At 33.3% G+C, this 24,415-nt stretch overlaps 2 long non-coding RNA genes across 2 annotated transcripts; one reads left to right on the top strand and one right to left on the bottom strand.

Annotated features, from left to right (window-relative positions):
• Positions 1-1,861: 1,861 nt before the first annotated feature.
• On the bottom strand, positions 1,862-22,171 carry LOC126749182 (uncharacterized). The gene is made up of 5 exons (XR_007664918.1): positions 22,024-22,171; positions 21,610-21,967; positions 20,452-21,356; positions 19,879-20,239; positions 1,862-1,878 (listed from the first exon to the last, which is right to left on the bottom strand). It is a non-coding gene; the product is annotated as an uncharacterized LOC126749182 (long non-coding RNA).
• On the top strand, positions 20,170-21,411 carry LOC126749202 (uncharacterized). The gene is made up of 2 exons (XR_007664925.1): positions 20,170-20,302; positions 21,315-21,411. It is a non-coding gene; the product is annotated as an uncharacterized LOC126749202 (long non-coding RNA).
• Positions 22,172-24,415: the final 2,244 nt, after the last annotated feature.

Raw genomic sequence — 24,415 nt, 5'->3', positions numbered from 1 at the left:
GTCCAAGATAGCCCCTAGATAGTTTATCTCTCCCAACATAGAAATTTCTTTACCTTGCAAGAACAGTAGCCCAAAATTCTCAATCTTTCGTCTTTTGGTAAATGGTATAATTGAGGATTTAGGGGGAATGATCTTAAGACCTTCCCTCTCTGTCTAGATTTTCACGATATACAAAGCAGTTTGCCTTCTTTCTCTCACCGTTGTATTAAATTTCTATTTAATATATTATATTTATTATTATGTATTATATTAATTAATGTATTATATTTAAATTTGTATTGAAGTTTTGGACCTATCATAGATAAGTGTTCCGTCGACACTCCCAAGACCCCTTATTACCTGCTTGTTGGTCCAGGGCTCTCCCACTCCTTAGTGTGCACGGTCGTGCAGGTCATCCATAGGACCTCTGCTGCCTCCAGGAACTGGACTAGGTTTTGACTGGTTGATGCCAGAGCGTCCATTTCCTCTTCAAGTATTTTTTCCCTGAATCAGCCTACCTTGTTCCTGACTCAGGGGTGTTTCTGGGTGCCTATGGTGTGTTACAGCCATTTTAATGCCCACAATAGTGTCCCTAAAACTGCCAGTCTGCACGTTAGTGCTCCGGGACCACTTGGACACCTGAAATATTGGAGTGCCGTTCGGTTGACGTCCAGTGCAGTGGCCCAGAGTACACTGCCCTGGCTTGCCGTAGCAAGCTACGATTCAGGTCACAACACATCTCCGTTCCACCATAACAACAATTTCCTGTTCAGGAGTTAAGTTATATTTTGAAAGACCAGCGTTCCGTAAGAATGCCTTTCTATTCTCTTTTCTATCTCTCTATTCCATCTATATACTCATATCTCGATATCCTCTCTATTCTATTCTCTAATAAGAGAAAAGAATATTCATCAATAAAATTTGTTGAAATATTGGAGAAAACCCTGATAGTATTGATGGTGAACTAAGGAATAATTTATGGTAAATGAATAGATATATGTGTAGAAAACTTACCCCATTTCAAATTCTACACCCTAATTCTAAAAAAAAATATAACTTAAAACTAGAAATTATGGTTAATATTTTCGTTGATCCTCTGCAAATTTTCGTTGACACACGAGGTAACGCCTTTGCAAAATAAAAATAAAAAAGTCTACGTCAAAACTTTCAAAAGTGTCACTAGCATCACTACTGTCAAATTTTTCTATCAAGTCAACTTAAGATGGCCGCAATCCGAAATTCTGTTTTGGCGAATCTGTTAACAGACTTTTCGCATCCCGCTAATCATCATTCAATTCCTACGCCTTTAATGAAATCTCGAGCTTCGTGCAACACTTGGTTGTTTCTTGGGCGGTAAACCAGTGATTCTCAAAAAAATTTAAATAAAAATAAGTTTCTTAAGTCACTTAGCTTAAAAATTAAAACTAATCCTATAGACATATACTCAATATCTTGTCACTGTTCGTAGACGCCATTTTGATTGCAGAACCTTAGCTGCAGATGTCTTTACGTAAGTCATAAGATTGTCTTTGCCGCGCCTGTATTTAATAGCACATTGCGGAAAGTTTTATACACATACGCGTCGCCGAAAACGCTGGAATGGTGCTAAATAAAGGAGATCTGTGTGGTACTTACGGAGGTTTGTTGAATACAGATAAAAGATTATTTGCATCTTCGATGTATTGGCGGGAGTGGAACTCGAGCGTTAAACAGTGCCTTCTTATGTCTCTTCATGCTTTGCAACATTTTCGACACTCCAACTTTGTTGAATTGTGGTGTTTGTGTTGTTGAATTGTTGGTGAATTTAAAGGCCCGTGTTAGTGCATCTCCTAACTCAGCAGACGTGCCTCTTTGTAGTATATTGTTGTCTTAAGCGGCTTAAGCCAGGATGTTTGTACACTTAAAAAAGAATTGACTTAACATATAATTGTTGTACCATCATGACTAAATTTGCTTCTCTAGCAAAAAACTAACTTAACTAAACTAGATACTTAACTAAACAAAAGTTTAGTTAAGTATCTAGCATTTTTCTAAATATGACTTTCAACAAATATCTTTGGGTAACATTAAAGTTGAATAAGTTCCGCCCCATATTGACAAACCGTATCTAATTATTGATTTCGCCAACGCAAAGTATAGCAATTTCAAAATTTTTATTGGCATACAAATTTGATAAAATTTATAAATTAATTTTTGCAATTTTGTGCTTCTTAAATGTTTATCCCATTTCATATTTTGATCCATTATAATTCTTAAATATTTAATACTTTCAACTTTAAATATTTAATTCTTTAACCCAAAGTGTGTATTTTAATTTCATCGGCTTCATATTGATGATTGTCAAGAATAATAAAACATAAATTTTTTTTTTTACTTTGTATTATGCTCGACTGTATCGCTCCATTTATCGCCTTGTACAAAAAGAATAGTATCATCTGCATACGAGATTAGTCTACTTGTTAAATATAAGAGATCTTTAATGTATAAAGAAAATAATTAATGTTAATAATATTAATTTCAGGATTTTCTTTAATGGTCGTAAAAATAATTTTCTTAATATCTACGTTAATAATGGGAATCTTCCTGTCTGTCTCCACCACTGATGAAGTTGAGTAAACGTAGAGTGCAGTGGATGTCTTCTGTTACGAATATTCTCAGCATACCCGCGTTTAGCTAGACAAACATTACACTGCGATTCGCCATAAACGAAATGCAATATTAAAATTAAAAAAAAATATATTTTTTTTTATTTTTAACGTCCTGTAGATCCGAAAATAAGACGCTCACAACATATATTCTTATAAATTTTTTCTTGTTTTTTTGTTGAGGAAGGGTGATTCTTTAAAGTTTGTCGGTAGACTTCAGAGATACCCGGTATATCAAAGCTTTCTTCGCACGTAGGAATTCTTGCATGAAAAGTACAGCATTGTAATAATAGTTTTCTAGTAATAATAATAATTATCTGCATCAGAGCTTAGTTCTTTTGATATCTGGGATAAGTAAAGGACCTCCCCTTCCCCAGGGGAGAGTGCGAGTGCCGTTTGGCTTGAAATCTGATGATAATAATTATAAAAATAATATAAAATAAATATGTTATTATTATTATTATTATACCTAATTATATTCTTATAGTTACGAGGTCTTAACAGCTTCAAATAATAATCTACTGTGCGGCTACCGCTATTAGTAAAACCTAGGGATTAAAAATATTAAATAATCAGCAAAGTATTACACGTAATGAAAGACCGACACCGCCGTAAGAAAGGAGACTACTAAAAAAGATTGAAGATATTAGGAAAGACATTGGCTGGATAAAGGAATACATCGAAGGTATCAGAACTAGAAAAGGATCTGATTTGTTCTACTCTTTCTTGTACAACAACATACACAGCAGGACCCAGAAAACCGTACTTCGGAACAATGTCTAGACACCCGTTAGCAGAAGTTATTTATTTTTTCAGGTCGTTTAAAAATGTATAAGTCAATAATAAAGGTATAAGTTATTTTTTTTATAATCTTGGCATTTTTAACATTTGTAACTGACGCCGTCATAAAAAAGCTACATACCTGGAAAGCTCCAGGCTCAGATCACGTCCAAAATTACTGGATTAAGAAATTGTAGTCAAATCATCGACAACTGACCTACCTTTTAAACGATGTGCTTATGAATCCTTAGAATATGTCCAATTTTTTAATGCAATCAGGTATTTAAAAATAAGAGAATCTTTTCGCAGCATACATTGACTACCGACAAGCTTTTGATGCAGTTCTACATAAATTACTTATCAATGTATTTAAATTGTACAAAATAGTTGACCACATTTCCTTTTTATCATTTAGTATGGCAACTTGGCGAACAGCATTAAGACTCCAGGTGCCTAACGGTAACTGCATTGGAACGAATATGATTTCTATTCGGAGGGGTATATTTCAGGGAGATTCCTTCAGTCCACTGCCTTACCCTGAACGCACTCTTTAGCTAACTCAATTCAACTAGGTACCGATTGGGCCTAAAAAAGAATAATAGAGACCTAACAAGAATAAACCATCTACTTTATATGGATAAATTAAAAATTCTTGAGGCAACACGAAATCAGAACTAAAACAGATGCTTAAGATAGTGAAGAAGTTGTCTGGAATAGGAATGACCTTTGAACTGAACTTAAAGAGCCGAACTGTGAACATTAATAGGGCTAAACGACAACCAGGTGGCGTTTAGATAGAAATTGGTCAGATAATTAATGCTATGGATGAAGCGGAATCCTATAAATACCTAGGAATGAAGCAGGCGCAAAGAATAGACCATAGAACTATAAAAAATGAGCAGACTACTAAGTTCACTACAAGAATGCGACGACTCCTTAAAACAAGTCTTAATATCACAAACCTATTTAAACCTTTTAATACATGGAGTCAATTCACTAACTTAGTCACTAAAATAGACATCGAAAACTTGCACAAAGAGGCTAGAATACTTCTAACGAAAACCAATAGCATCACCCGCGCAGTTTGTAGAACGAACTACGCTACCCCGACGTATTGGAGGAAGAGGAATGGCGAACATAGGGAAGTCTGATTCAGTAAATTAGTCACTTGCGATCCTTTTTTTAAAGCAAGAAAACCAAAACTTTCATCGTGCCGTATGTGAATCTGACGACTCAACACCACTTAAACTTGAGGAGCTTGAGCTACCCATACACTATAGCACCGAGAAAGAAAAAATGCAAGTTTGGATAGGAAAACCATTATATGGAAGGCATGTTAACGGGGTTCAACAAGAGTATGTCGACATAGTGGCGTCGAACTACTGGCTGACTTCGGGACAGCTTTTTCCCGAGAGTCAAGGGTTTCTTGTGGCTATCCAAGATCAAGTAATACAAACAAGAAGTTATTTAAAGATTATCGTAGGTAACTCGACGGTACAAAGTTACAGATTACAGATACAAACAATCACATCCATACCTACGGATGTGAAACAACGAAGTCCATTTAGAATGTCACTGGTGGATGTTAAACTTGTGTACCAATGGAATATAAAGAACTACTGCATCAAGAGCTCACAGAAAAACTAAACCTCTTATCAGCAGCTAAAACACCATATTATAATTATAAGCCGAAAACAGTTGTAACATGAGCAACACAAATTAAATTGGGATTGCACTGTCGTGCAGAGATCGACATAAGTAGCAATAGGCCTGTCCTAAGATACAATAAGAATCGATCAAATTTCTAGGAAGACAACACTTATTGATGCAGCTATTCCTAATAATAACAAACTAAGCGCGAAACATAATGAAAAGATTGTTAAGTACAGGGATCTCGAACACCAGATACGAAGACAATGGGAAATAAGAGATGTGCGGACAATAAAAAAAAAATAGATCAACAACAGGAGTAATATCAAATAGCTTGATCGAAAACGTAAAAGTGCTCAACCTTAAGGAAAGCATTTATATGCTAATGCAGAAGTCGATGTTATTATTCACATGTCTGATCATTAGAAAATTCATTGGAGACTTAACCTTAGAACATTGAATACACTAGAATAAACATTGGCTGCTTTTGATTGAGCGCAACATCTACACAGGGGGCAGAGGGGTATATTTTGTTGATAAACATGCTTAGTATTCCATGTTGCCAGTGATTACTCAATTTTAACAGAAGAAAATAAAGTGATATAATAAATTATTATAATTAGCAGAAACTGAGCATTCTTTATTATAAAGCAAAAGAGTGAAACTCGTTTAATAACCAAAACTATTTCGTAATATATTTCTACTAAATACTAATAATAATTAATATTTTTAATTTGGATTCTTTAAATCACCACAGTTATGCAAGTATAAAATGGGGTTAATTATAAGCGAATACTTTTATAATGGTATTAAAATATTTAACGAAAATTAAATAAACTAAAAAAACATTTGTATCAAAATAATATATTAAATGTAATAATTGTAAACAAGACAAAACAAAATAATTAAGAATATCTAATTCTAATGGGTATAGAAAAATATATAGTAAAAAATTCGGCAAATTAATTTAGAGAACTAAAAACAAATGTGAATTGCTGTTTAAAAACATCACCTTTTTTACATTTTTTGGTTTAAGTCTGCTCCTGCGATTGGATACTAATTGGCCCGCCTTAGAAAATAGCCGTTCACTTGGAACAGAAGTCCGCCATTATGCCTAAGTATTTTCGTGCCAACTCTGCTAAATTTGGATACACTGCTTCCCTTATTTTCCACCATTCTAACGAGTCATCATTCCTTTTAATGTTTTGCTCTTCGGTATACTGCCTGCCTTCAATAATTGAAGTAGCTACCGTAGATGTATCTTTCGATATTTTCGCATCGAAACATTTACAGATTGACTCCTCTTTCACAGTATCCTCTTCATCTATTGACATATTTTGCACTTTATCCACTTCCATAGCTTCATTACTTTTTTTAACAAGCATTGATATTTCAGTAACTAAAAGTTCTCTCATCTGAACTACTGCATTATCGTCACTGAAACCTTTTTTTTTAAACGGGGATCCAAATAGGTTGTAGTAGTAAGTATAGTATTGTATTCCATTCGATTAAATCTAGTTTTTAAGCCTTGGATTAAATTATTTTTAAAATCTAAGGCGGCATTATCATCTGTCTGGATCCCGAACAAAAATTGTTTTAAGCTTTCAATTAAGGGTATTATTTTAGAAACACTTTAGCACGGCGCGGCGCCCACTGAATCGGCATCGACCGTCTCGGCACGGCCGGTATAATCGGCCGGATTTGCTTCACATGTATTTAAATGGGGCCGCGCGCACTGAATCGGTTCGCTACGTCCGGTCGGTTCGGTTTTCTCCGGCGCCGCTCTCATATTTTGAAGAGGGCAACTTTTGCCGATTGCACTGAAAGCCTGCGACTATTTTAGCATTTTTTCGCATAGAGTGAGGAACTGTTTCAAAGAATTTTAAAAACCATTGATTTGATAAATATGTCAAACGAAATTTTAATCAAAGCTGTTAGCAATTTTAGAATATTGTATGATAAACAAAACACATATTATCATGATAATTTAAGAAAAGAAAACGCTTGGGAGGAAGCATCCAAATTTACTGGATGATCTGGTAAGTGTCATTTATTATATCTTAAATCGGTGTTTTCGTTATTTACTGTTTATTAAGTTGGCATCATCAGGAGATTTTAAAACTCAGTTTTAATTATCTGAGGATGCCAACTTGGTCGGCAAAATGTGCGAGTGTGAAAGTTCTCGTTTTGGTGTTAAGTGGTGTATAACTCTTGCTTTGAATATAATTTATGTTTTAACAAAAATACACAAAAAAGACAGCTTATTATATAGTTTAAAATGCACGTTGGAATGTTATGTTATAATTTATTTAATTTGACTCTATACAGGGTGTCCCACAACGAATGCCGGCTATCTATAACTCGTAAAGTAGAGTTCAGAAATTTTTAAAATTTGACAATATACCAACGTTGAGGCGCAATTCAGCTAAAATAATTTTGAGATGGCGCAAAAGCCAGTTCTCTTAATGATACAACCATCCTCTTTAAATTATTTTCTAAATAGTGGGATATAAAAAAATTAAAAAGGCGGAGGCATCACACTATACAAAATCATCCTGAACATATTTTCGTAATTTTTACAAAACTATAAGGTAAAACTTGGTTTTAGATTTGGGTTAAATGTTGGTAACAATTAAGTGAAAATCTCACTTTGTACCGCATCTACTTCAGCGCAGGCTACCGCAATCATAACATCCTCTTCAGAATCTGAGGAACTGCTATTTTTTTTTAAAACGCTTAAACGGGAGGTTAATCACAAAACTTCTATATGTTCGAATAGTCTAACCACTTTTAAATGTCGTCGTATCTTCGTTCTGCCGATTGTATGAGTTATGTTGTACCATCCTATACAACATTATAATTGAAGCACCCTATATATGATAGAAACATGATCCATTGTACGTGGGCGCTACAGAGATAAATCTCGGGATTACCTGACTATTTCTTTTTCTCGCGAATTATCATATTATATTTCACTTATTATGTTTTACACCGTAGTTTATCAACTAGTATTTTACGTATTATTTTTATACCATATTTTATCTTATAATATTTATATGAATATATTTTTTGTCGTATTTTATCTATTTTTCTTTAGTATTTAAGACCCTAAAGTTAGATCTTAAGCAGTAGAAAGAGTTGATTGTTGCCAGCCTTAACTTTTTAATAAATTTTTAAAAGTTCTGTGAGTTACTTTCACTTAACCTACTCAGGAAACTAGGTTGCTTCTACGAACTAAAAGAGACTGCTGGAAGCAATACGTTATTTATGAGCGCTAGTTACCGACTGAACGGACCTAACGTGCCGAACCGACCGATCCGATCCGATTTAGTGGGCGCCCTTCTTTACACTTCTTTCGGCACTAAGTTCTCTTGTCACCTCCTCAAAAGATTTTAAAAGAGCACAAAATTGTTTTAAAAGCGACCATTCATCCGCAGTTAATGCCTCCACCGGATTATGTAAAACGCCAATACCCGCTTCAAGTGGTATCTGAATTTCACAAATCTCTTTAAACATAAAATAAGTTGAATTCCAACAAGTTACATCATTAATTAATTTTAGATTTTTGCTGATCATCTGCATTTGAAGTTCATTAAGTTTTCCTGGTACTGTGGTACTGTGACGAAAATATTCTACAATTTTTTAAACTTTTTTTTGCAATGCCTGTAGCTGTTTTAGGGCATCTTGAACGACAAGGCTTGAAGTATGAGCCAGGCATGATAGATTTGGCCAACCAATTACAGCTACGGAGATAAATCTCTCCAATTTTTTGAAAAAAAAATTTTTCTTGCATTGTCAGTTACAACAGCTTCTATTTTACTGCAAATGTTCCATTCATTTAGAATATGTAATAGCTTGTTTCTGAAATTTTCAGCCGTATGATTTTCTTCAAAATGAAAACAACCCAACAACAATGACTTTGGTGTTCACTCTTTATTTACATAATGGGCAGTTACCGCGATATATTTTTGGACAGAATGTGACGTCCAAGTATCAGAAGTAAGCGTGATAAACTCTGCTTCATTTAATAAAGATTTTACTTTTAAAACAACGTCATCATATTTTTGGTTTAGTAAATCTCGACTAAAAGTTGTTCTTGATGGTAGTTGATAAGAGGGATCAAGAGCAGCTACTAGAGATTTAAATTTAATTATCTTCGACGACAAAAAATGGTTGCAGGTCTTGCAAAATCATGTTTAAGACCATTCCACCTAAAAATTTTGTTCTAGAAACGGATGCTGGGCGTACAGACAGAGTAGAAATTTGGCTTGGGAATAAACCTTGCGTGCAGGAACTTTTTCAGCAAATTGTTTTAAGGCATTGGTATTATTATTATCACCAACCTGTGCAATACCTAAACTAGTTAAAAATTGCTCGATCAGATTCAACATTAGGAACATTGGCCGATTTATTGCTTTCGACACTTTTATCTTCGTGAAGCACTGAGAAATGTTTTGGTTTTAAATGTTTTTGTAAATTTGACGTAGCTGCGCCTTTATAAGATAACACACTCTTACAAATATCCCACTTAGCTTTTTCACTGCTGACCACAGTAAAATGCAACCAACCTTTACTCTTTTTTTATCAGACATCACGCAAATTCAAAACAACGTAAAACCAAACATTTAATAAAACTTGACACCTCGGTAAGTTACTTAAAACTGAGCCACTTCTTTGAGTTCCCTATAAGTTCTTAACCTGTCTACCTTATAATAAATTTTAAAATTGAATAAGTAGTAAAATAACGCCTTCTTAGAAAATAAACAAATTTATTTTAAAAAACCAATAAATAATCCCTTTTTCCTGTAATATCTATAATAATTTATGACTATGACCGCCGTTCGTCAGCAGTATCATTATCGCATTATTTATATCATAAATAAACTGAAACCCTAGCCACAGATGTAAATAGCTCCGCACGGAGCTATTTACATCTGTGCCAATACATTAAGAGCTGGACAAATAAAAATGTTGCTTTTTAGTTTTCTTATAAAAAAAAAATAACAGTAACTTGTCGATTTACCCCTATGAAAATTAAATTATTTACTTAACTTTTAATAACAACAATACAATTACATAACAAATTTAAAGTACACGATATCTATAACTTCCATAAGTGTAAAAGTTAATTTCTTTTTCGTAATCTTCAGTATGCTGGTATTTCTTATGAGAGAAATTTAGTCCAAAAAAAAAACTATAAAAAAAAATCACTATACATATAATGTATTTAAAATATTCATAAAAAGGTATATACACACAACTCCAAATTTTTCTTTAAAGGAAATACGGCAAAAAATATTATTGATACAAACAATAAATGTAAAAAGTGGGAAAAAATAACTCCTAAATTTAGCAAAAAATAAACAGTACTAATACTAAGTATGAAAATGCTTTTAAGTTTTATGTGAAAATTTATTTAATAAAAACTAAAATTTTGTTTGTATTGTAACTAAAACTGCAAACCTGTTTTTGAAGGTGGTAGACAATGGTACAGTGAAAACATCTTGTCGGACTTGCATTGTCTTATTTATTTAATGTAACACGACGTTTCGGTTGGTAGTAAACTGACAGTTTACACTTGATAACGGTTGGAGATACTTACCAACCGAAACGTCGTGTTACATTAAATAAATAAGACAATGCAAGTCCGACAAGATGTTTAAAACTGCAAAGTATAACAAAAAAATCTTAACTTAAAAAAGATATGGAAAATATGTACACATATTATGTATAGATTTAAGGAAAATTATTCTGAATCAGAATTATCGCTAAAATCACTGCTGACAGAATCTTCTAAATTTATGTCTAAATCATCAATTAATGACCTTTCCTCTCGTATAATATATTTTTCGACTTTGACCCGGTTTCGATTCTCATTTTTCTTTGAAGTGACTGTTTTTTGCGATGAGATAATGGGATCTGATGTTAAAAGTAGTCTTTTTAATAAATCCATATGACATTTTGTTCTAGAATACTTGCGGTGTGAAATGATCGATATTTTCTTACCTCTTTATGTCTCGCTTCTAAAGCATCCTCGGAAAGTTGCCCTATAGGTAAAGAAAATGAGTCAAGTATTTCAGATCCGTGTACCAGAACCTTATGCAAGCTACTTGGCATGTAGTACCAATTATATAAATCTAAATATAATTGTTTAGTCTCATCTAAAAGTTTCTTAAACTCTAGTACCTGAATGTGACAGCCACTAGAAAGAGTTCCAAGAATAGTCGAAAAATTTATTATAAGACGCTTGTCTATTCCTGTTATTTCAGAGCTTTATAAGTCTGGATTGTAAAAAAAGCGTCTAGCTGTATTGCCATCATTGCTTGACCCGTATCATTGCTTTGGTTTGTCCACAATCAGGCCCATTTTTGATTTAAAATCTGACTGTATTTTCTTTTTGTTGTTTTCCACTATTTTCTTATTTTCTGCTCCTTTAACTTGCCAAGATCTTATTTGCTAATCGATCACTAATGTGAAGTAAGCACTCAGAAAATCTTATACGGCAGTGTAATTTGGACAAACCAAAGCTGTAGTTTTCTACTTTTGAAGGACGGTTGGTATTTGGCAAATTCATTTCTTTCGGACTTGATCCACAGATGATGCATCTGGATGTTGCGTTTGTGTCAGAGAGAATATTTGCTACACTACCATCCATCATAGTGAACAACATTTTAAATTATACTATACAAATAGTGAATTTCTTGTTCTTCATTGCGCACTAGCTCTTTATTCTCTTTTTGAAATATGAATTTAAAAGGTCGACAGAAAAGTGTAGATGATGAACGAGAATTAACCCATATTTTTTTTTACTTTGTACATCACGTAGTCGTAAGGGAACGAAAGCCTCTAAAAACATATATATTTATATTCATCTGTCAAAGATATATCGGAAAATTTTTGCTTGTATTAGCTATGGCAAGAACTACCATCAAAACCATATTTGCATATCAGCTCCACTTTTTTAGTCTCCTGTATACTTGCTATTTTAATAATGCTTTGAGCTGTTGAATTTAATATATATTGTAAATTTACTTATGCTGAAATTTCGGTGGCGCAAATTTTAAAGGGTAACAAAGCAGTTTGACATTGTCTTAAGGTATGTAAACTTGGAAAAATATGTACTCCCGTTTTATTGACTACCGAGCGCAATAAATTGTATTTTCTTTCTGATAAGTCAAGATCTAAATAGAGAGCTAGTGCCTGATAGGAAGTAAGAGATGTACACTACCGGCCAAAAGTGAAGAAACATTTACAAATTTAACAATAACATCTTAACATACAAGATATTATTTTACATTTTAAGTAGAAAATATTTACCTCTATTATTGCAGCATAAAAACACATCCTTCTTGTTTGTATTTACCTTATCAGTTGATCAAAAAATTATTTATGCTATTTTATGCGGACAAAAGTGAATAAACATTCCGAACAAATTTTATTTGGTATTTAAAGTGATTATCATTAGTTTGATCTTAACGTTGAGTGTTAAATTGTTATATACGATTTGTGCAAAATGCCTCGCGGAATAGATATGAGTATTGATCTCCGAAAATTAATTGTTTCAAAATTTCAAACTGGTGTAAAACAAAGTGAAATTGCTAGGCAAATTAATCGTAATAGATCCGTAGTTTCAAAAACTATTGCTGCTTTTAAAAAATATAATAGTGTGACTGCCCGTCCAAGGTATGGACGGTCAAGGAAAACGAATAAAGGTATTGAGAGAAAAATGTTGGCAACAGAACATCCCTTTATGCCCGCCACAGAAATGTATAATAAAATACCTGGGGTTTCGCGGTTTCGGTATCTGTGCGTACTATTCGTCGTCGTTTGACTGAATTTGGACTTTATAGCCGTCGTCCAGCCAAAAAACCATTCATTTCTAAAAAGAATAAATTGGCTATACTCTATTTCCTTTTTGGTGAGAGCACAGTGCCTCATTATTTATGCAGAAGTAGCATAAATATAGGGTGAGTCTTCTCACCAGTCATTTTTCTACATGTAACAAAATGATAAACCAGGCTGTTTTTACCAATTTTAAGTGGACAAGTCCTGTATGGTCTCAAATACAATAGGTTGTAAAATTCGGAACAATGGTTTCGAGTTCATTTTTATGGATGGTCCCGACTATGGATATTGATTTTAATTTTTAAGTTAAATAATTATCTGTTATGAAAATTTATAAATAATGTTGGATTTTATCTATTATCTATTAGATAAAGATTTTTAGAAAAAGTATGGTTGGTAGGTATAACTTATATTTATTAAATTAACAAGAAACATTTCTTAAAAGCGGAAAAGCCTCATTATAAAACTATGTAAATAAAATGAAATATAAAAATTTGATTAATACCGCAATTTGATTGTTTTTTAAATGTTTAAAAAATTGTTGTAAAATTTCAATCATCAGCAAATAATTTTTTTAATACCAACCAATAAAAAAATGCAACTCTCCAAACATATCTTGTCATTTATAAGAAAGGTACATAAATATAAGGATCTTTTAATTTATTAACCATATTTACATATATTACAATAAAAATATTTACGAAATATACAAAAAAAAATCAATTTATAAATCACACATTTCATTACTCTCATCGCTTTCATCCGAATCAGACATTCTCACTGTTATAACTAAGGGTTCGACAGTTTCTTCTAGAAGATTATCGAAGGTCCACATCTTTTCTTTTTTTTTTATAGCATGATTCACAGCATTGCTCCAGTTTTCTTGGGTAACGTTATCCACTGCTGCTTTCAGAAGTTGTCTTACATCTTTCAATTTAAAGATTTGATTATTTCTAGCCACAAATCCTTTTACTTGAGCCCAAATTAACTCTATAGGATTTAATTCACAATGGTAAGGTGGCAAACGAAATACAGTTATATTGTGTTGTTTTGCCATTTCGTCAACAACGTGTCTTTTATATTTTGATTTATTTTCTGTAACTATTGTCAGAAGCTCTGCTTTTACCGCGTCATCATCAAAAGGTATTTCTTTTTCGGTAAGCCAGCTTTTTATTTCCCCTTTTCGCCAGCAGGATGATGGTAATTTTTCTATTAATCTTGAATGGTAGCTGGCATTGTCCATAACAATAATTGAATTTTCGGGAATTGACTTGATCATTTCGGAAAAATAATCTTCAAAATCATCAACCACGCACTTGCTCGATACTTGGATATCTTGTTCTAGGTAAAAGTATTTGAATTTGTCCATCATGCCCGATTACTTGATTATTATTTTATTAGCATAAGTATTAAAGTACCAAGTAAGTCTGACAAGCGGGCAGCTGGCGTGGCAGGGTAGGTACTGACCGACGCACAGTGCTTCGTCCAATGGACAAAAATGGAAAAAGTTCATTTTTTCGTGGTAATCCTTAGTTGACTTCGATTCGAATTCAAACAGACCGCCATTTAAAAATCCTTTATAGCTCTCAATATGTGTAATTATTAATCTGTGGCCCTTACCAGAAGGAGACTTCAAGCCAGTCGATAAACCTTCTAAAAAAACCTGAGGGGAGCTTCCAACATTTTTATCCTGCCAACACTTGCTCACGGTGTGTCCTTCGTTAAGCCAGGTTTCATCCAAATATAAAATGTTTCTTCCTTTCTTTCGATACTCCTTAATTTGCCTTAAATACTTTCTTCTCCAGCAGACTATTTCTTCTTTATCTATTAAAATAGAGTTTTTATTTTGCTTTTTCCAAGAAAAATGTAATTCGTGTAAAATTTTCCATAATTTTTTTCATCTCATTTCTGGTACATTTTCGTCTTCTTTTATAAGTGTCAAAATTTTGTCGATAGTTGAGATCTCATTCTTAAAATAAAATGACTGTACTGTCCTCCTGATGATATGCTTTGCTGTCTCATCAACTGCTATCGGCTTCCTACCGGCAGTTTTCTTTACACTCTTCTTAGGCAAGTTCTCACGGTTTTCACTTTTTCTGTCACTAAGAAGTCTGTAAATTGTTGCTTTACTTATGCCTGTCGTATTGGCACATGTAGAAACTAGATTTCTAACAGTACTTAGAGGCATTTGATGCACAAGTGCATCATGTACGTTTACTACTATAGTCCTTGCTTTAACATCTAAACCACCTTTACACACTACGGGGCTAAACTTTGACATTCTTACAACAAATGCGCAACAATACTGAAAAATAAATTAAGTTTTTAAGATAGATCTACATTATATACCATAAAATATAACTACCTGTTTGCATTTAAGATTGCACAATTTAGGTACCTATAATACTTATACCTCCATATTTACCTAGACAATATCTACTTATAAGGGTTAAAAAGAACTTGTTCATTAGGTACTTAAGTAATTCAAAGAATTTATGGCTAAACTTGGCCTATTTCTTACACTATTAAATAAACCCAACAAATGAAAACATTCAGGTCTTAATGTACTTGAAAAGTGGGATGCCAATGGTTTACGACCGTTTTATGGCTATCGACCCTTTTGTGTGCTCATACGGATTAAGAAATGGACTATAGACTCCAATTTGCACAGGAACATCTTGATTGGACAACCCAAAAGTGGAAAACGGTTCTATTTTCTGATGAAAGTAAGTTCTGCCTATTCGGATCTGATGGAATAAAATGGGTTTGTCGTCCTGCCAATACTAGACTTAATCCAAAGTACACCAGGGCAACTGTGAAACATGGAGAAGGCAATATCATGGTTTGGGGTTGCTTTTCCGGATCAGGAGTAGGACCATTAAGAAAAGTTAAAGGAAAAATGGACAGATTTCAATTTTTAAGAATTCTTCAGTATCATATGCTTCCATACGCAGAAAAAAATATGCCGCTTCGATGGTCGTTTCAAAGCATACCGCAAAAGTAGTAAAGAAATGGTTTGAAGACAACAATGTTCCCCTTATGAAATGACCCGCACAAAGTCCGGATCTAAACCCGATAGAACACCTATGGGATGATTTAGATAGGAAAATCAGACAAAAAAATAAAGATAAATTTAGAAACCAGGATCATTTGTTCACAGCTCTTCAAGAGGCGTGGAATTCCATTTCAGCAGATTATATTGACAGCCTAATGAACTCTATGCGAAGTCGGTATGATGAAGTTATAAAAAATGATAATTATTAGTCTTTGCATGTACAACTAACTAATACATTGTGTATAAAAAATAAATAAAAATAGTGTTTCTCCACTTTTGTCCCCTGTAAGAACAAGAATAAAATATATTAGTTGTCACTTGTTTTTTTTTTAATTTTTTAAACAAAATTATATTTAAAAAAAATAAAAAATTAATTATCAAATACACTAATATAAAAATAAATACAAAAGACACTTTGTTTCTCCACTTTTGTCCGGTAGTGTATGTGGCGGCGACGAACTACTTATAAGTTTTGCAGCATATAAAATTTCATCAGATATCCTGCCAGCAGTGATTTTTTTAGCGCGCCGAAGTTTCGTCGGCTTTGAAGACTCTGTAAATGGTTTTAGCGGCCTACCACGAATACGGGATGGACCAGCGACTTCTAAGTTTAAATTGACTTTTCTTCCGCCTATTAAACATTCTGGTAATGGTAACTCAGTTTGTAACCAAATTTTATTTTTTTCCATAAATCTGACACGATTTCGCGATGCTATACTCCATTTTTTATTAAAATGAAGGCAAATAATTCTACTTTGCTTGATGAACTGAGTTTCAACTTGAGGAGAGGAGTTGCTCAAATTTAAAAGGCAATGGATTTTTTCATAAATAAATAGTTTTGGATTTTGATTCCGATGTTCCAGCCATGTCTCAAAAAGGTCTGCTTTCTTTATTGATTTGACATCCTCTGAAAAAAAAAATTTAAAGCTTCGTCGCAGACTGACGCAAATAAACTATATACGAAATGATAATATATAAATGTATTAACAATAAAATGTAAAAACTACAAATGGTTTTAAGAGGCTTTTTTATATGCCTTTTTAAAGTTTCAAATTTAAAAAGAAATATAAAATAGTTGCAAACTACTTTTATATTTATTATGGTTAAATGATAAACGACTTTTAAATTGTTTAATACATGATATTAAAGTACATACCTTGTTGTACAATGTCCATGTTTAAATAAGATTTCAACTTTTAACTGCTTGTCTTGAAACACCAACAAAGTATACTCAAGATTTAATAACAAAAAGGTACTAGTAGTAGAGATTTTATTATTTTTGGCGCAAATATTTATAAACAAAAAATGCTATTTGCGATTACATTTTTGTGAAATAGTGGCTATTTGTTTGTGGTCTTTAAGATAAGGTATTTAAATACTTCTGAAAAACAAGTCACTTTTTCCATTTTTGTCCATTGGACGAAGCACTGTGCGTCGGTCAGTACCTACCCTGCCACGCCAGCTGCCCGCTTGTCAGACTTACTTGGTACTTTAATACTTATGCTAATAAAATAATAATCAAGTAATCGGGCATGATGGACAAATTCAAATACTTTTACCTAGAACAAGATATCCAAGTATCGAGCAAGTGCGTGGCGACTGGCGACAACGCCGGGTAAATATAAATAGGTATTATTCAGTAATTATTGTTGGGCCAATCGGCGGCGGTTTATTTCATTTTATTAAAAACATCAATATTTCCATATTTTACTTATAAAATATATTTATTACGCATAAGCAGCCACCGGTGACATGGGAATTTGAGATTTAAAAAAGTACTCGTGTAACGAGTAGTTGGGATCGAAGGATTCGATTACTTCGAATCTTCGCATGTATCAGATATTAAAGTATCGAGTAGATACTATCCGTACATCTCAAAACTGCGCTTATTGTTTACTTTTAGATGGTGCAAGTTACGTGACCAGTAGCTCCTATCAAGCATGTTAACCAGACTTTAGCTAGGAACTTTTATGCTTATGTAGCCAACGCCTTTTTAATGTGATAAACATGCTTTAAACTAATTTTGAAAATACTTCTCTTTCTTGTATCAACCTTTGTACATTAAAATGTTGCCCTGTATAATAAAGTTGTTTTTTTTTAAGAAACCAGTCTCGTTCAACCACAAAACTGGCGCAGTCGATAGTAGGATTTTTCCGAGAAACTGGCTAACCTTTTCCAATTTTCTTTCGCGACGCGATTTATGGAAAAAACGAATAGTTTTACAAAAAGTACGGTCATCTGATCTATCGTAGATCACCGGTCAATTGGGACAAGATACCTGTACAAGCGGTAGAAACTAAGCGATCGAGGCAGTTTCTTTAAGAAGAAGCAACAAATACAGTATCCTGGGAGTCAAAGTTCCTATAGGCTTTGACTCTCAGGCGTAAGGTAGATTAAGAAGAAACCTCGGAAAATGCAAATTGTCATGATAATGTGAGTAATATTGATTATTTTCCATTTGAAATAAATTTGAAAAAAATAATTTCTTTTGAGTGATTTATATTTGTATTTTTTTTACATCGATTTATTGAAAATTTTCAAACGTATATTGAAAAATATATTTTAATTTTTAATTTTAAGAAAAATACTTTATTGTTAAAAATACTTATAAGTTTAAGTTAAAATTATTTAAATTTAAAAAAAAATGGCACAAGCAAATAATATTGGAGCAGCCGCTGTTGAGCCAGCCATTAATTATCGATTATTTAAATTATATCTTGATGCAATTCCGAATTATGAAGGTAATCCCTACACACTTGCTATCTTTATTGGTAATTGCGAAGCTTAATTCAATATTTTGCCCGTAGAAATGATGATCAGTTCAATAATTTCATCCTCAGAGCAATTTTAGGAAAACTTAGTAGAAGAGCTTTAATGATAATTCGTTCTAGAGAGAAATTAGAGATTGGCAACAAGTAAAATATTCTTTAAACCTTTGTTTTGGAGACCAACCCGACATAGATTGCCTAGTCCACGAGTTAATTGCTTTAAGACCAACTAAATACGAGAGTTTATATAATTTTGGTATGAAATACCAAGATACACGTAGTCTTGTTATTTCTAAATTAAATACTCTTAATACTCCTAATGCAGAAAAAATAATTACTCAACGTAGTTATAATGATTTAGCCCTTAAAACTTTTATTAAAGGTTTACCTCCTTCTATACCAGGGATGCACAGACCGCGGCCCGACGCCGACGGTTGAATACTGGTGGTCCGCCGACAGCAAAAATAATACTTTCGTGCATTCGAAAAATATTGAATTCTATCCCAGATAAAACCAAAAAAAAATTTGTTCAAAAAGTAATTTGAATCTCGCGTGCGCGCTATTTAAATCTAGCACCCAAAAATCTTAAGTCAAGTAACATCGCTTGCCGCCTTTCAAGTTCAAGGAGTTCAAAATAGTAGAGAAATCAAGATTTTTCTAGCGCGATGTGAGCAAGCGAGAAAGTAATAGTATTGCACTGTTTCTCGCACAGTGCCTAAATGTGGGTTCCAGGGTTATGATTATTAGCCTTTATTAGGGCACGCAAAGAAAACGCTGCTTTATATCGATAAACCCAGCTTTAGTATTGAAAGATGAATCAATGACCAATGTCATAATTGACAACTAATTTAACCTATAACCTCAATCCTCAATGCAAAAAAAAATACGTAATACTCTAATACTTAATTTATAATTTTGAAATTTAAAATTATGAGAGAAAATAAAGTAAAATTTAGCACTGGATACTTATTTAATTGTACATCTGATAATACCTCGCATATACGTATATACTCAGTTCCCAATTTCAAATCAAATCAGTGATGGTGACCATATAAACAATTTTGCTAAATTGAATTTAAAATCTGTGACCATTTCTACATATTAATTTCACAAAAAAAAATAATCTATAAATTACGGCGAGCCGATAAACCAATACCTGAAGAAACCAAGCCAAAAAGGGGGTATCTGAAATTCTGAGTCTCTCTGACTGGCATGTGTGCATCTGGCTGGCAGCAGGGCCCACCTGGTCTGAATAGGGCTCCTTTGTTGGCAGCTATACGTTTGGGCCAAAAGAGGCAGCAGCAGATCGACCAGTTAGGATGCTTCCAGAATATCTAGCAGGTAGTGAAAGGCAATCGGTATTAGGTGTAGCCGATTGGAAGGAATGCAGGTTCCGGAGGTGATGATCCAAGCGACTTGATGTGGTAACACATGGAATAGCAAGTGAGGTGGAACCAGTAACAATAAAAAATGCAGCAAAAGCAGAAGCACAGGATAAGCAGAAGGTACAGGAAGGCCTAAAAATGGGGACCACACATGAGGTTCGGCATGGCTGTCAATTTTATGGCATTTTTGTGTGGGTAAGTAAGTTAAATTTTATAAAATTGCTCTCTGAAAAGTTGGATGCATTGATGTTCTTTTGAATTAAACCGAAAAGCATGCAAATAAGAAATTAATTAAATGAAAAAAATAGGAAAATGACTTAGGCATGTAACATGTGCTAACTTACCGAAGATGGAATGTGGCCTTTTCTGGGGTTTATTTAACACAAAAAAAACAGGGAGCCCTATAAACTCTTAAGCTTACTTAGTAAATAAGCAATTAAGTTATCCTAGCACATACTAGTAACTTCAAGAAAAATTATGCCGAGATAGGGTCTACCTTTTCACATCCGCATTAAGCGAAACTGTCTGTCATATTCCAGAACCAGATAAAGAATGAATCTATTAAAAATAGGATTGTCAGTTTCCCCCAGATTTTAAGGAATGCACTTATCTATCAAGTACCCAGCTGTTGACATGCTGGGTTTAACTACTGGGTATTATCTGGTACCAACATTGGTTTAAGTGATTTGCAGCTATGGAGCAACTTATAACTTGAGGCCATGGTTTAGCAACAATGACTTACAAAAAAAAATTGACAGACCAGATTGTTGACATTAACATTTTTATCAGTATTGATCCTTATGACTTAAACAAAATAAATAATTAATATGTGCTATTAATATATTCAATAAAATCTAAAATAGGCCAAATTGATCTGCAAGGTAAAATCAATTGTGAAATGACCAGCTGGGTGGAAAAAACCACCAGACCGCACTATCAGTCAATAAGGACGACAGTCTTTACCTTCTTAGTGAACCGAGAACACATCTACGGGTCAGGCAATATTTAAAACTAACTAGTCTGTTACAAATTTTATATTTAATGACAGCTTATTCTCTATTCGGTAGTTTGGACATTTTAGCCTATCGTTTATACAATGTAAAATCAATGGCAGTTCTTAATGCTATTCAACTAACAAAAATATGAAACAATATCCCATATTATTGTTTACTTTCCTCATCCAATAATGGTTTTCCTTCTGTTTCAGATCGGGTATGTTAGGAGGGACCATCTTAACGGTGTATCATATCTGTGTAGTATATATATTTATATATGATTTTTAAAAATAAATTATTTAATGAAACTATGGTTGAAATTTACTTTATCCTGGCAAAAAAAAAACTTTAGAAAAAAGTTTTATATTTTGCGAGACCCGAAGAGGGATATTATAAATTATTAGTAAAATATCATTTGAAAGGCAATGAAAACAAATTCAGAGAATTTTTTAGTCTAAACGAAGATCAATTTGAATTTGTTTTAAGCCTTATAAAGGATGATCTTACCAAATCAGCTACACATTTTGTCCAAACTATGATATCGCCAGAGGAAAAGTGGGCAGTAACACTAAGGCAATCCTTTCCAAAAGCTCCAGTCTTTGCTGAGACCTCTTATCCATATTGTCCAACACTTGACTCTTTTGTTTTTTCGAAATCCCTGATCTGCTACTACTTGGAGTTGCTTCTCGAGATCTTCCAGAATCTGAAGTTTCCTTCCGATATTTTTTAACGGCAGGCTCTGATTCTGATAAATGAGATAAATCTGACAACGCCATGGGCGAATTTGCCTCAAGAAGAAACTGATTATCATGATAATCATCTTCATGGTCACTTGTGTGCATCATTTTCAGTGTTAGTAATAGAACTGTAAATAACTTAAGTTAAATCTAAAAATATCTTTATATTTTACCACTTAGGTACGGTCTCTCGTAGGCTACGGTATTCAAAAATCCCAAATATTTATATAAATGCCATTTTGGTTGCATAGTAAGAGTAGAGCTGCCAGTAGGCATTTTCCGCTTGTGCTTCAAATAATTGTCTCTTATATTCTTCCAACGACTTTTGCATAATTCACTAATATTTCTAAAATATAATTATAAATAAAATATAAATAAAATATAATTCACTAAATACATAATCATTATTAGCACAATTTTTTTTTTCAGGTACTTGGCAACCGGAGAGACATTTCGATCACTGTCATTTTCATTTCGAATTTCCTACAGTTATATTAGCATTATTGTACAAGAAACCCTAGATGCACTTTGCAAGAGATTAAGGCCAATTTTTTTAAACCACCAACATGTTTTGATTTAGAAGAAAAATCAATAGAGTTTTGGAAAAAATGGAACTTTCCTAATTGCGCTGCCGCTATTGATGGAAAAGATATTCGTATGTTTTGCCCAAATAAAACTGGTTCGTTGTATTTTAATTATAAAGATTATTTTTCTATTATGCTACTGGCAATGGTCGATGCTAACTACACATTTCTTTTTGTTGATATTGGATCCTATGGGAAAGAAGGAGATTTATTTTTTTACAAAATCTTGTATATTCTGGTTGATTATTTCCTGCTGATAAAGCACTTCCAGAAACTGTGACCAGGAAGTGTTGCCCTATGTACTTATAGGAGATGAAGCCTTTCGCCTACATAAGCATTTGCTGAAACCATTTAGTAAACATTCTGCGAGGTCTGACCATAATAAAACAGTTTTTAATTATAGGCTATGTAGAGCCCGACGAGTAACTGAAAATGCTTTTGGGTTAATGTGTCAAGTTTTTTAGAGTATTTTATACGCCCATAGCCGTCAAGGCAGAAACTTGTGATAAACTAGTAATGGCAACTTGTGCTTTGCATAATTTATTACGAGATGCTTATCTAGAAAATAATAGACAGCCCTATTATGAATATGATCCAATAGAACTTTACCTAAAAACCTTCATAATTTGACTTGAAGGTTTTAATGTTAGAGACCAGTTCAAAAATTATTTTATGGAGCAAGGAGTACTTGAATGGCAAAATGCCAGAGTTTTGCGAACAAGTAGTTAAGCAGTTAACTTGAATTTTTTTTTTTGTTAGTTAATTATAAATGGTGCAATTTTATTTTTGTCAAAGAATAATAAATTATTAAACAAGCTTATTTATTTTAAGTGTTTTAGTATTTAAGTTCAAGACTATGCAGCATATCAATAAGTAGTTATTATATTATTATTGATGTATGTATACTTACGTTCTTCCAAATATTTTCTCGAATATCTATATTCCTAAAATCCTTATTTCCGTGGTCATATAGTTGTGGATATTTACTAACCTCTTCAATCAACATTTCATCTTATTCATTGGATAATGTTTTACTTTGTATTAAAAGCAACAACTAATTATTATTTATTAGAAATCAAAATACAAAAAACACGAAGTAGTCCTTCGCGGACGCGTCTCGACTGGTGTCAAAGCAGTCATGATGCGGTAGTCTACTGCCGAATATCGAGACGCAACGGCCGAGCGTTTAAATAAAAACTCTTGCATTGGTTTAGTTATGTTTTCTGTCACGTTAATAACGTTTTAAAAAACTTTTATTTTGACAAGCCGCGATACAGTGTACTCTAAGCAAGAACGAAGATTACCTTAACTTAATATTACAAGTGATTATATAGACTAAATAATGCAAATAAAGCATGAAATACAATATAACTGAGTAAGCATATACATAAGCAAATATTATATATAGGGTGGCATAATTGTGTACATAACTCCTCCCGCCTAAGTCGAAAACAACAGGGATGGTGTGTTGTTTTTCGAGGTACCAGGGGTAGCATCTTTTTCTTCAGCTTCTTCTTTGTCTTGAAGTTCTAGTTCCTCTTCATTAGACCTTTTCTTTTGGATGAGTGTGTAGATAGTGAAGAATATACAGCATATGGCTAGTATGGTTCCAAAAGTTATACTAAAGCTCCAGGCTGCAGGGTGAATTCTTTCTTCTTCCTCTGGAAGGGGTTTCAAGATATTGGAGCGTTCTGCTAACGATCTGATGTGGTTGAAGTCGATTGAATCTAGTTGGATTGTTTCCTTTGGCAGCTGCATTTCCAAGTCATTAAATGTTACATCCGGTAGATGAAAAGGGTTGGATCTCAGGATATCCTCTTGATTCCAGAATTGTGATCCTAGTAAGCTTATACCGCATTTATATGGTATTTCTATTAAACTAGGTGTATCAATAAAGAATATTTGCTTGTTTTGGCACGTTTGTTGTGCTTTTATTTTGGTGCTAGCAGGAATAGCTAGAACATATTGCTGATTTATGGGATGGATAATAGG

Source organism: Anthonomus grandis, chromosome 2, assembly GCF_022605725.1.
Source record: "Anthonomus grandis grandis chromosome 2, icAntGran1.3, whole genome shotgun sequence".
Lineage (NCBI taxonomy): Eukaryota > Metazoa > Arthropoda > Insecta > Coleoptera > Curculionidae > Anthonomus > Anthonomus grandis.
Note: the sequence above shows the minus strand (reverse complement) of the source record. Positions and strands in the feature narration are given on the sequence as shown.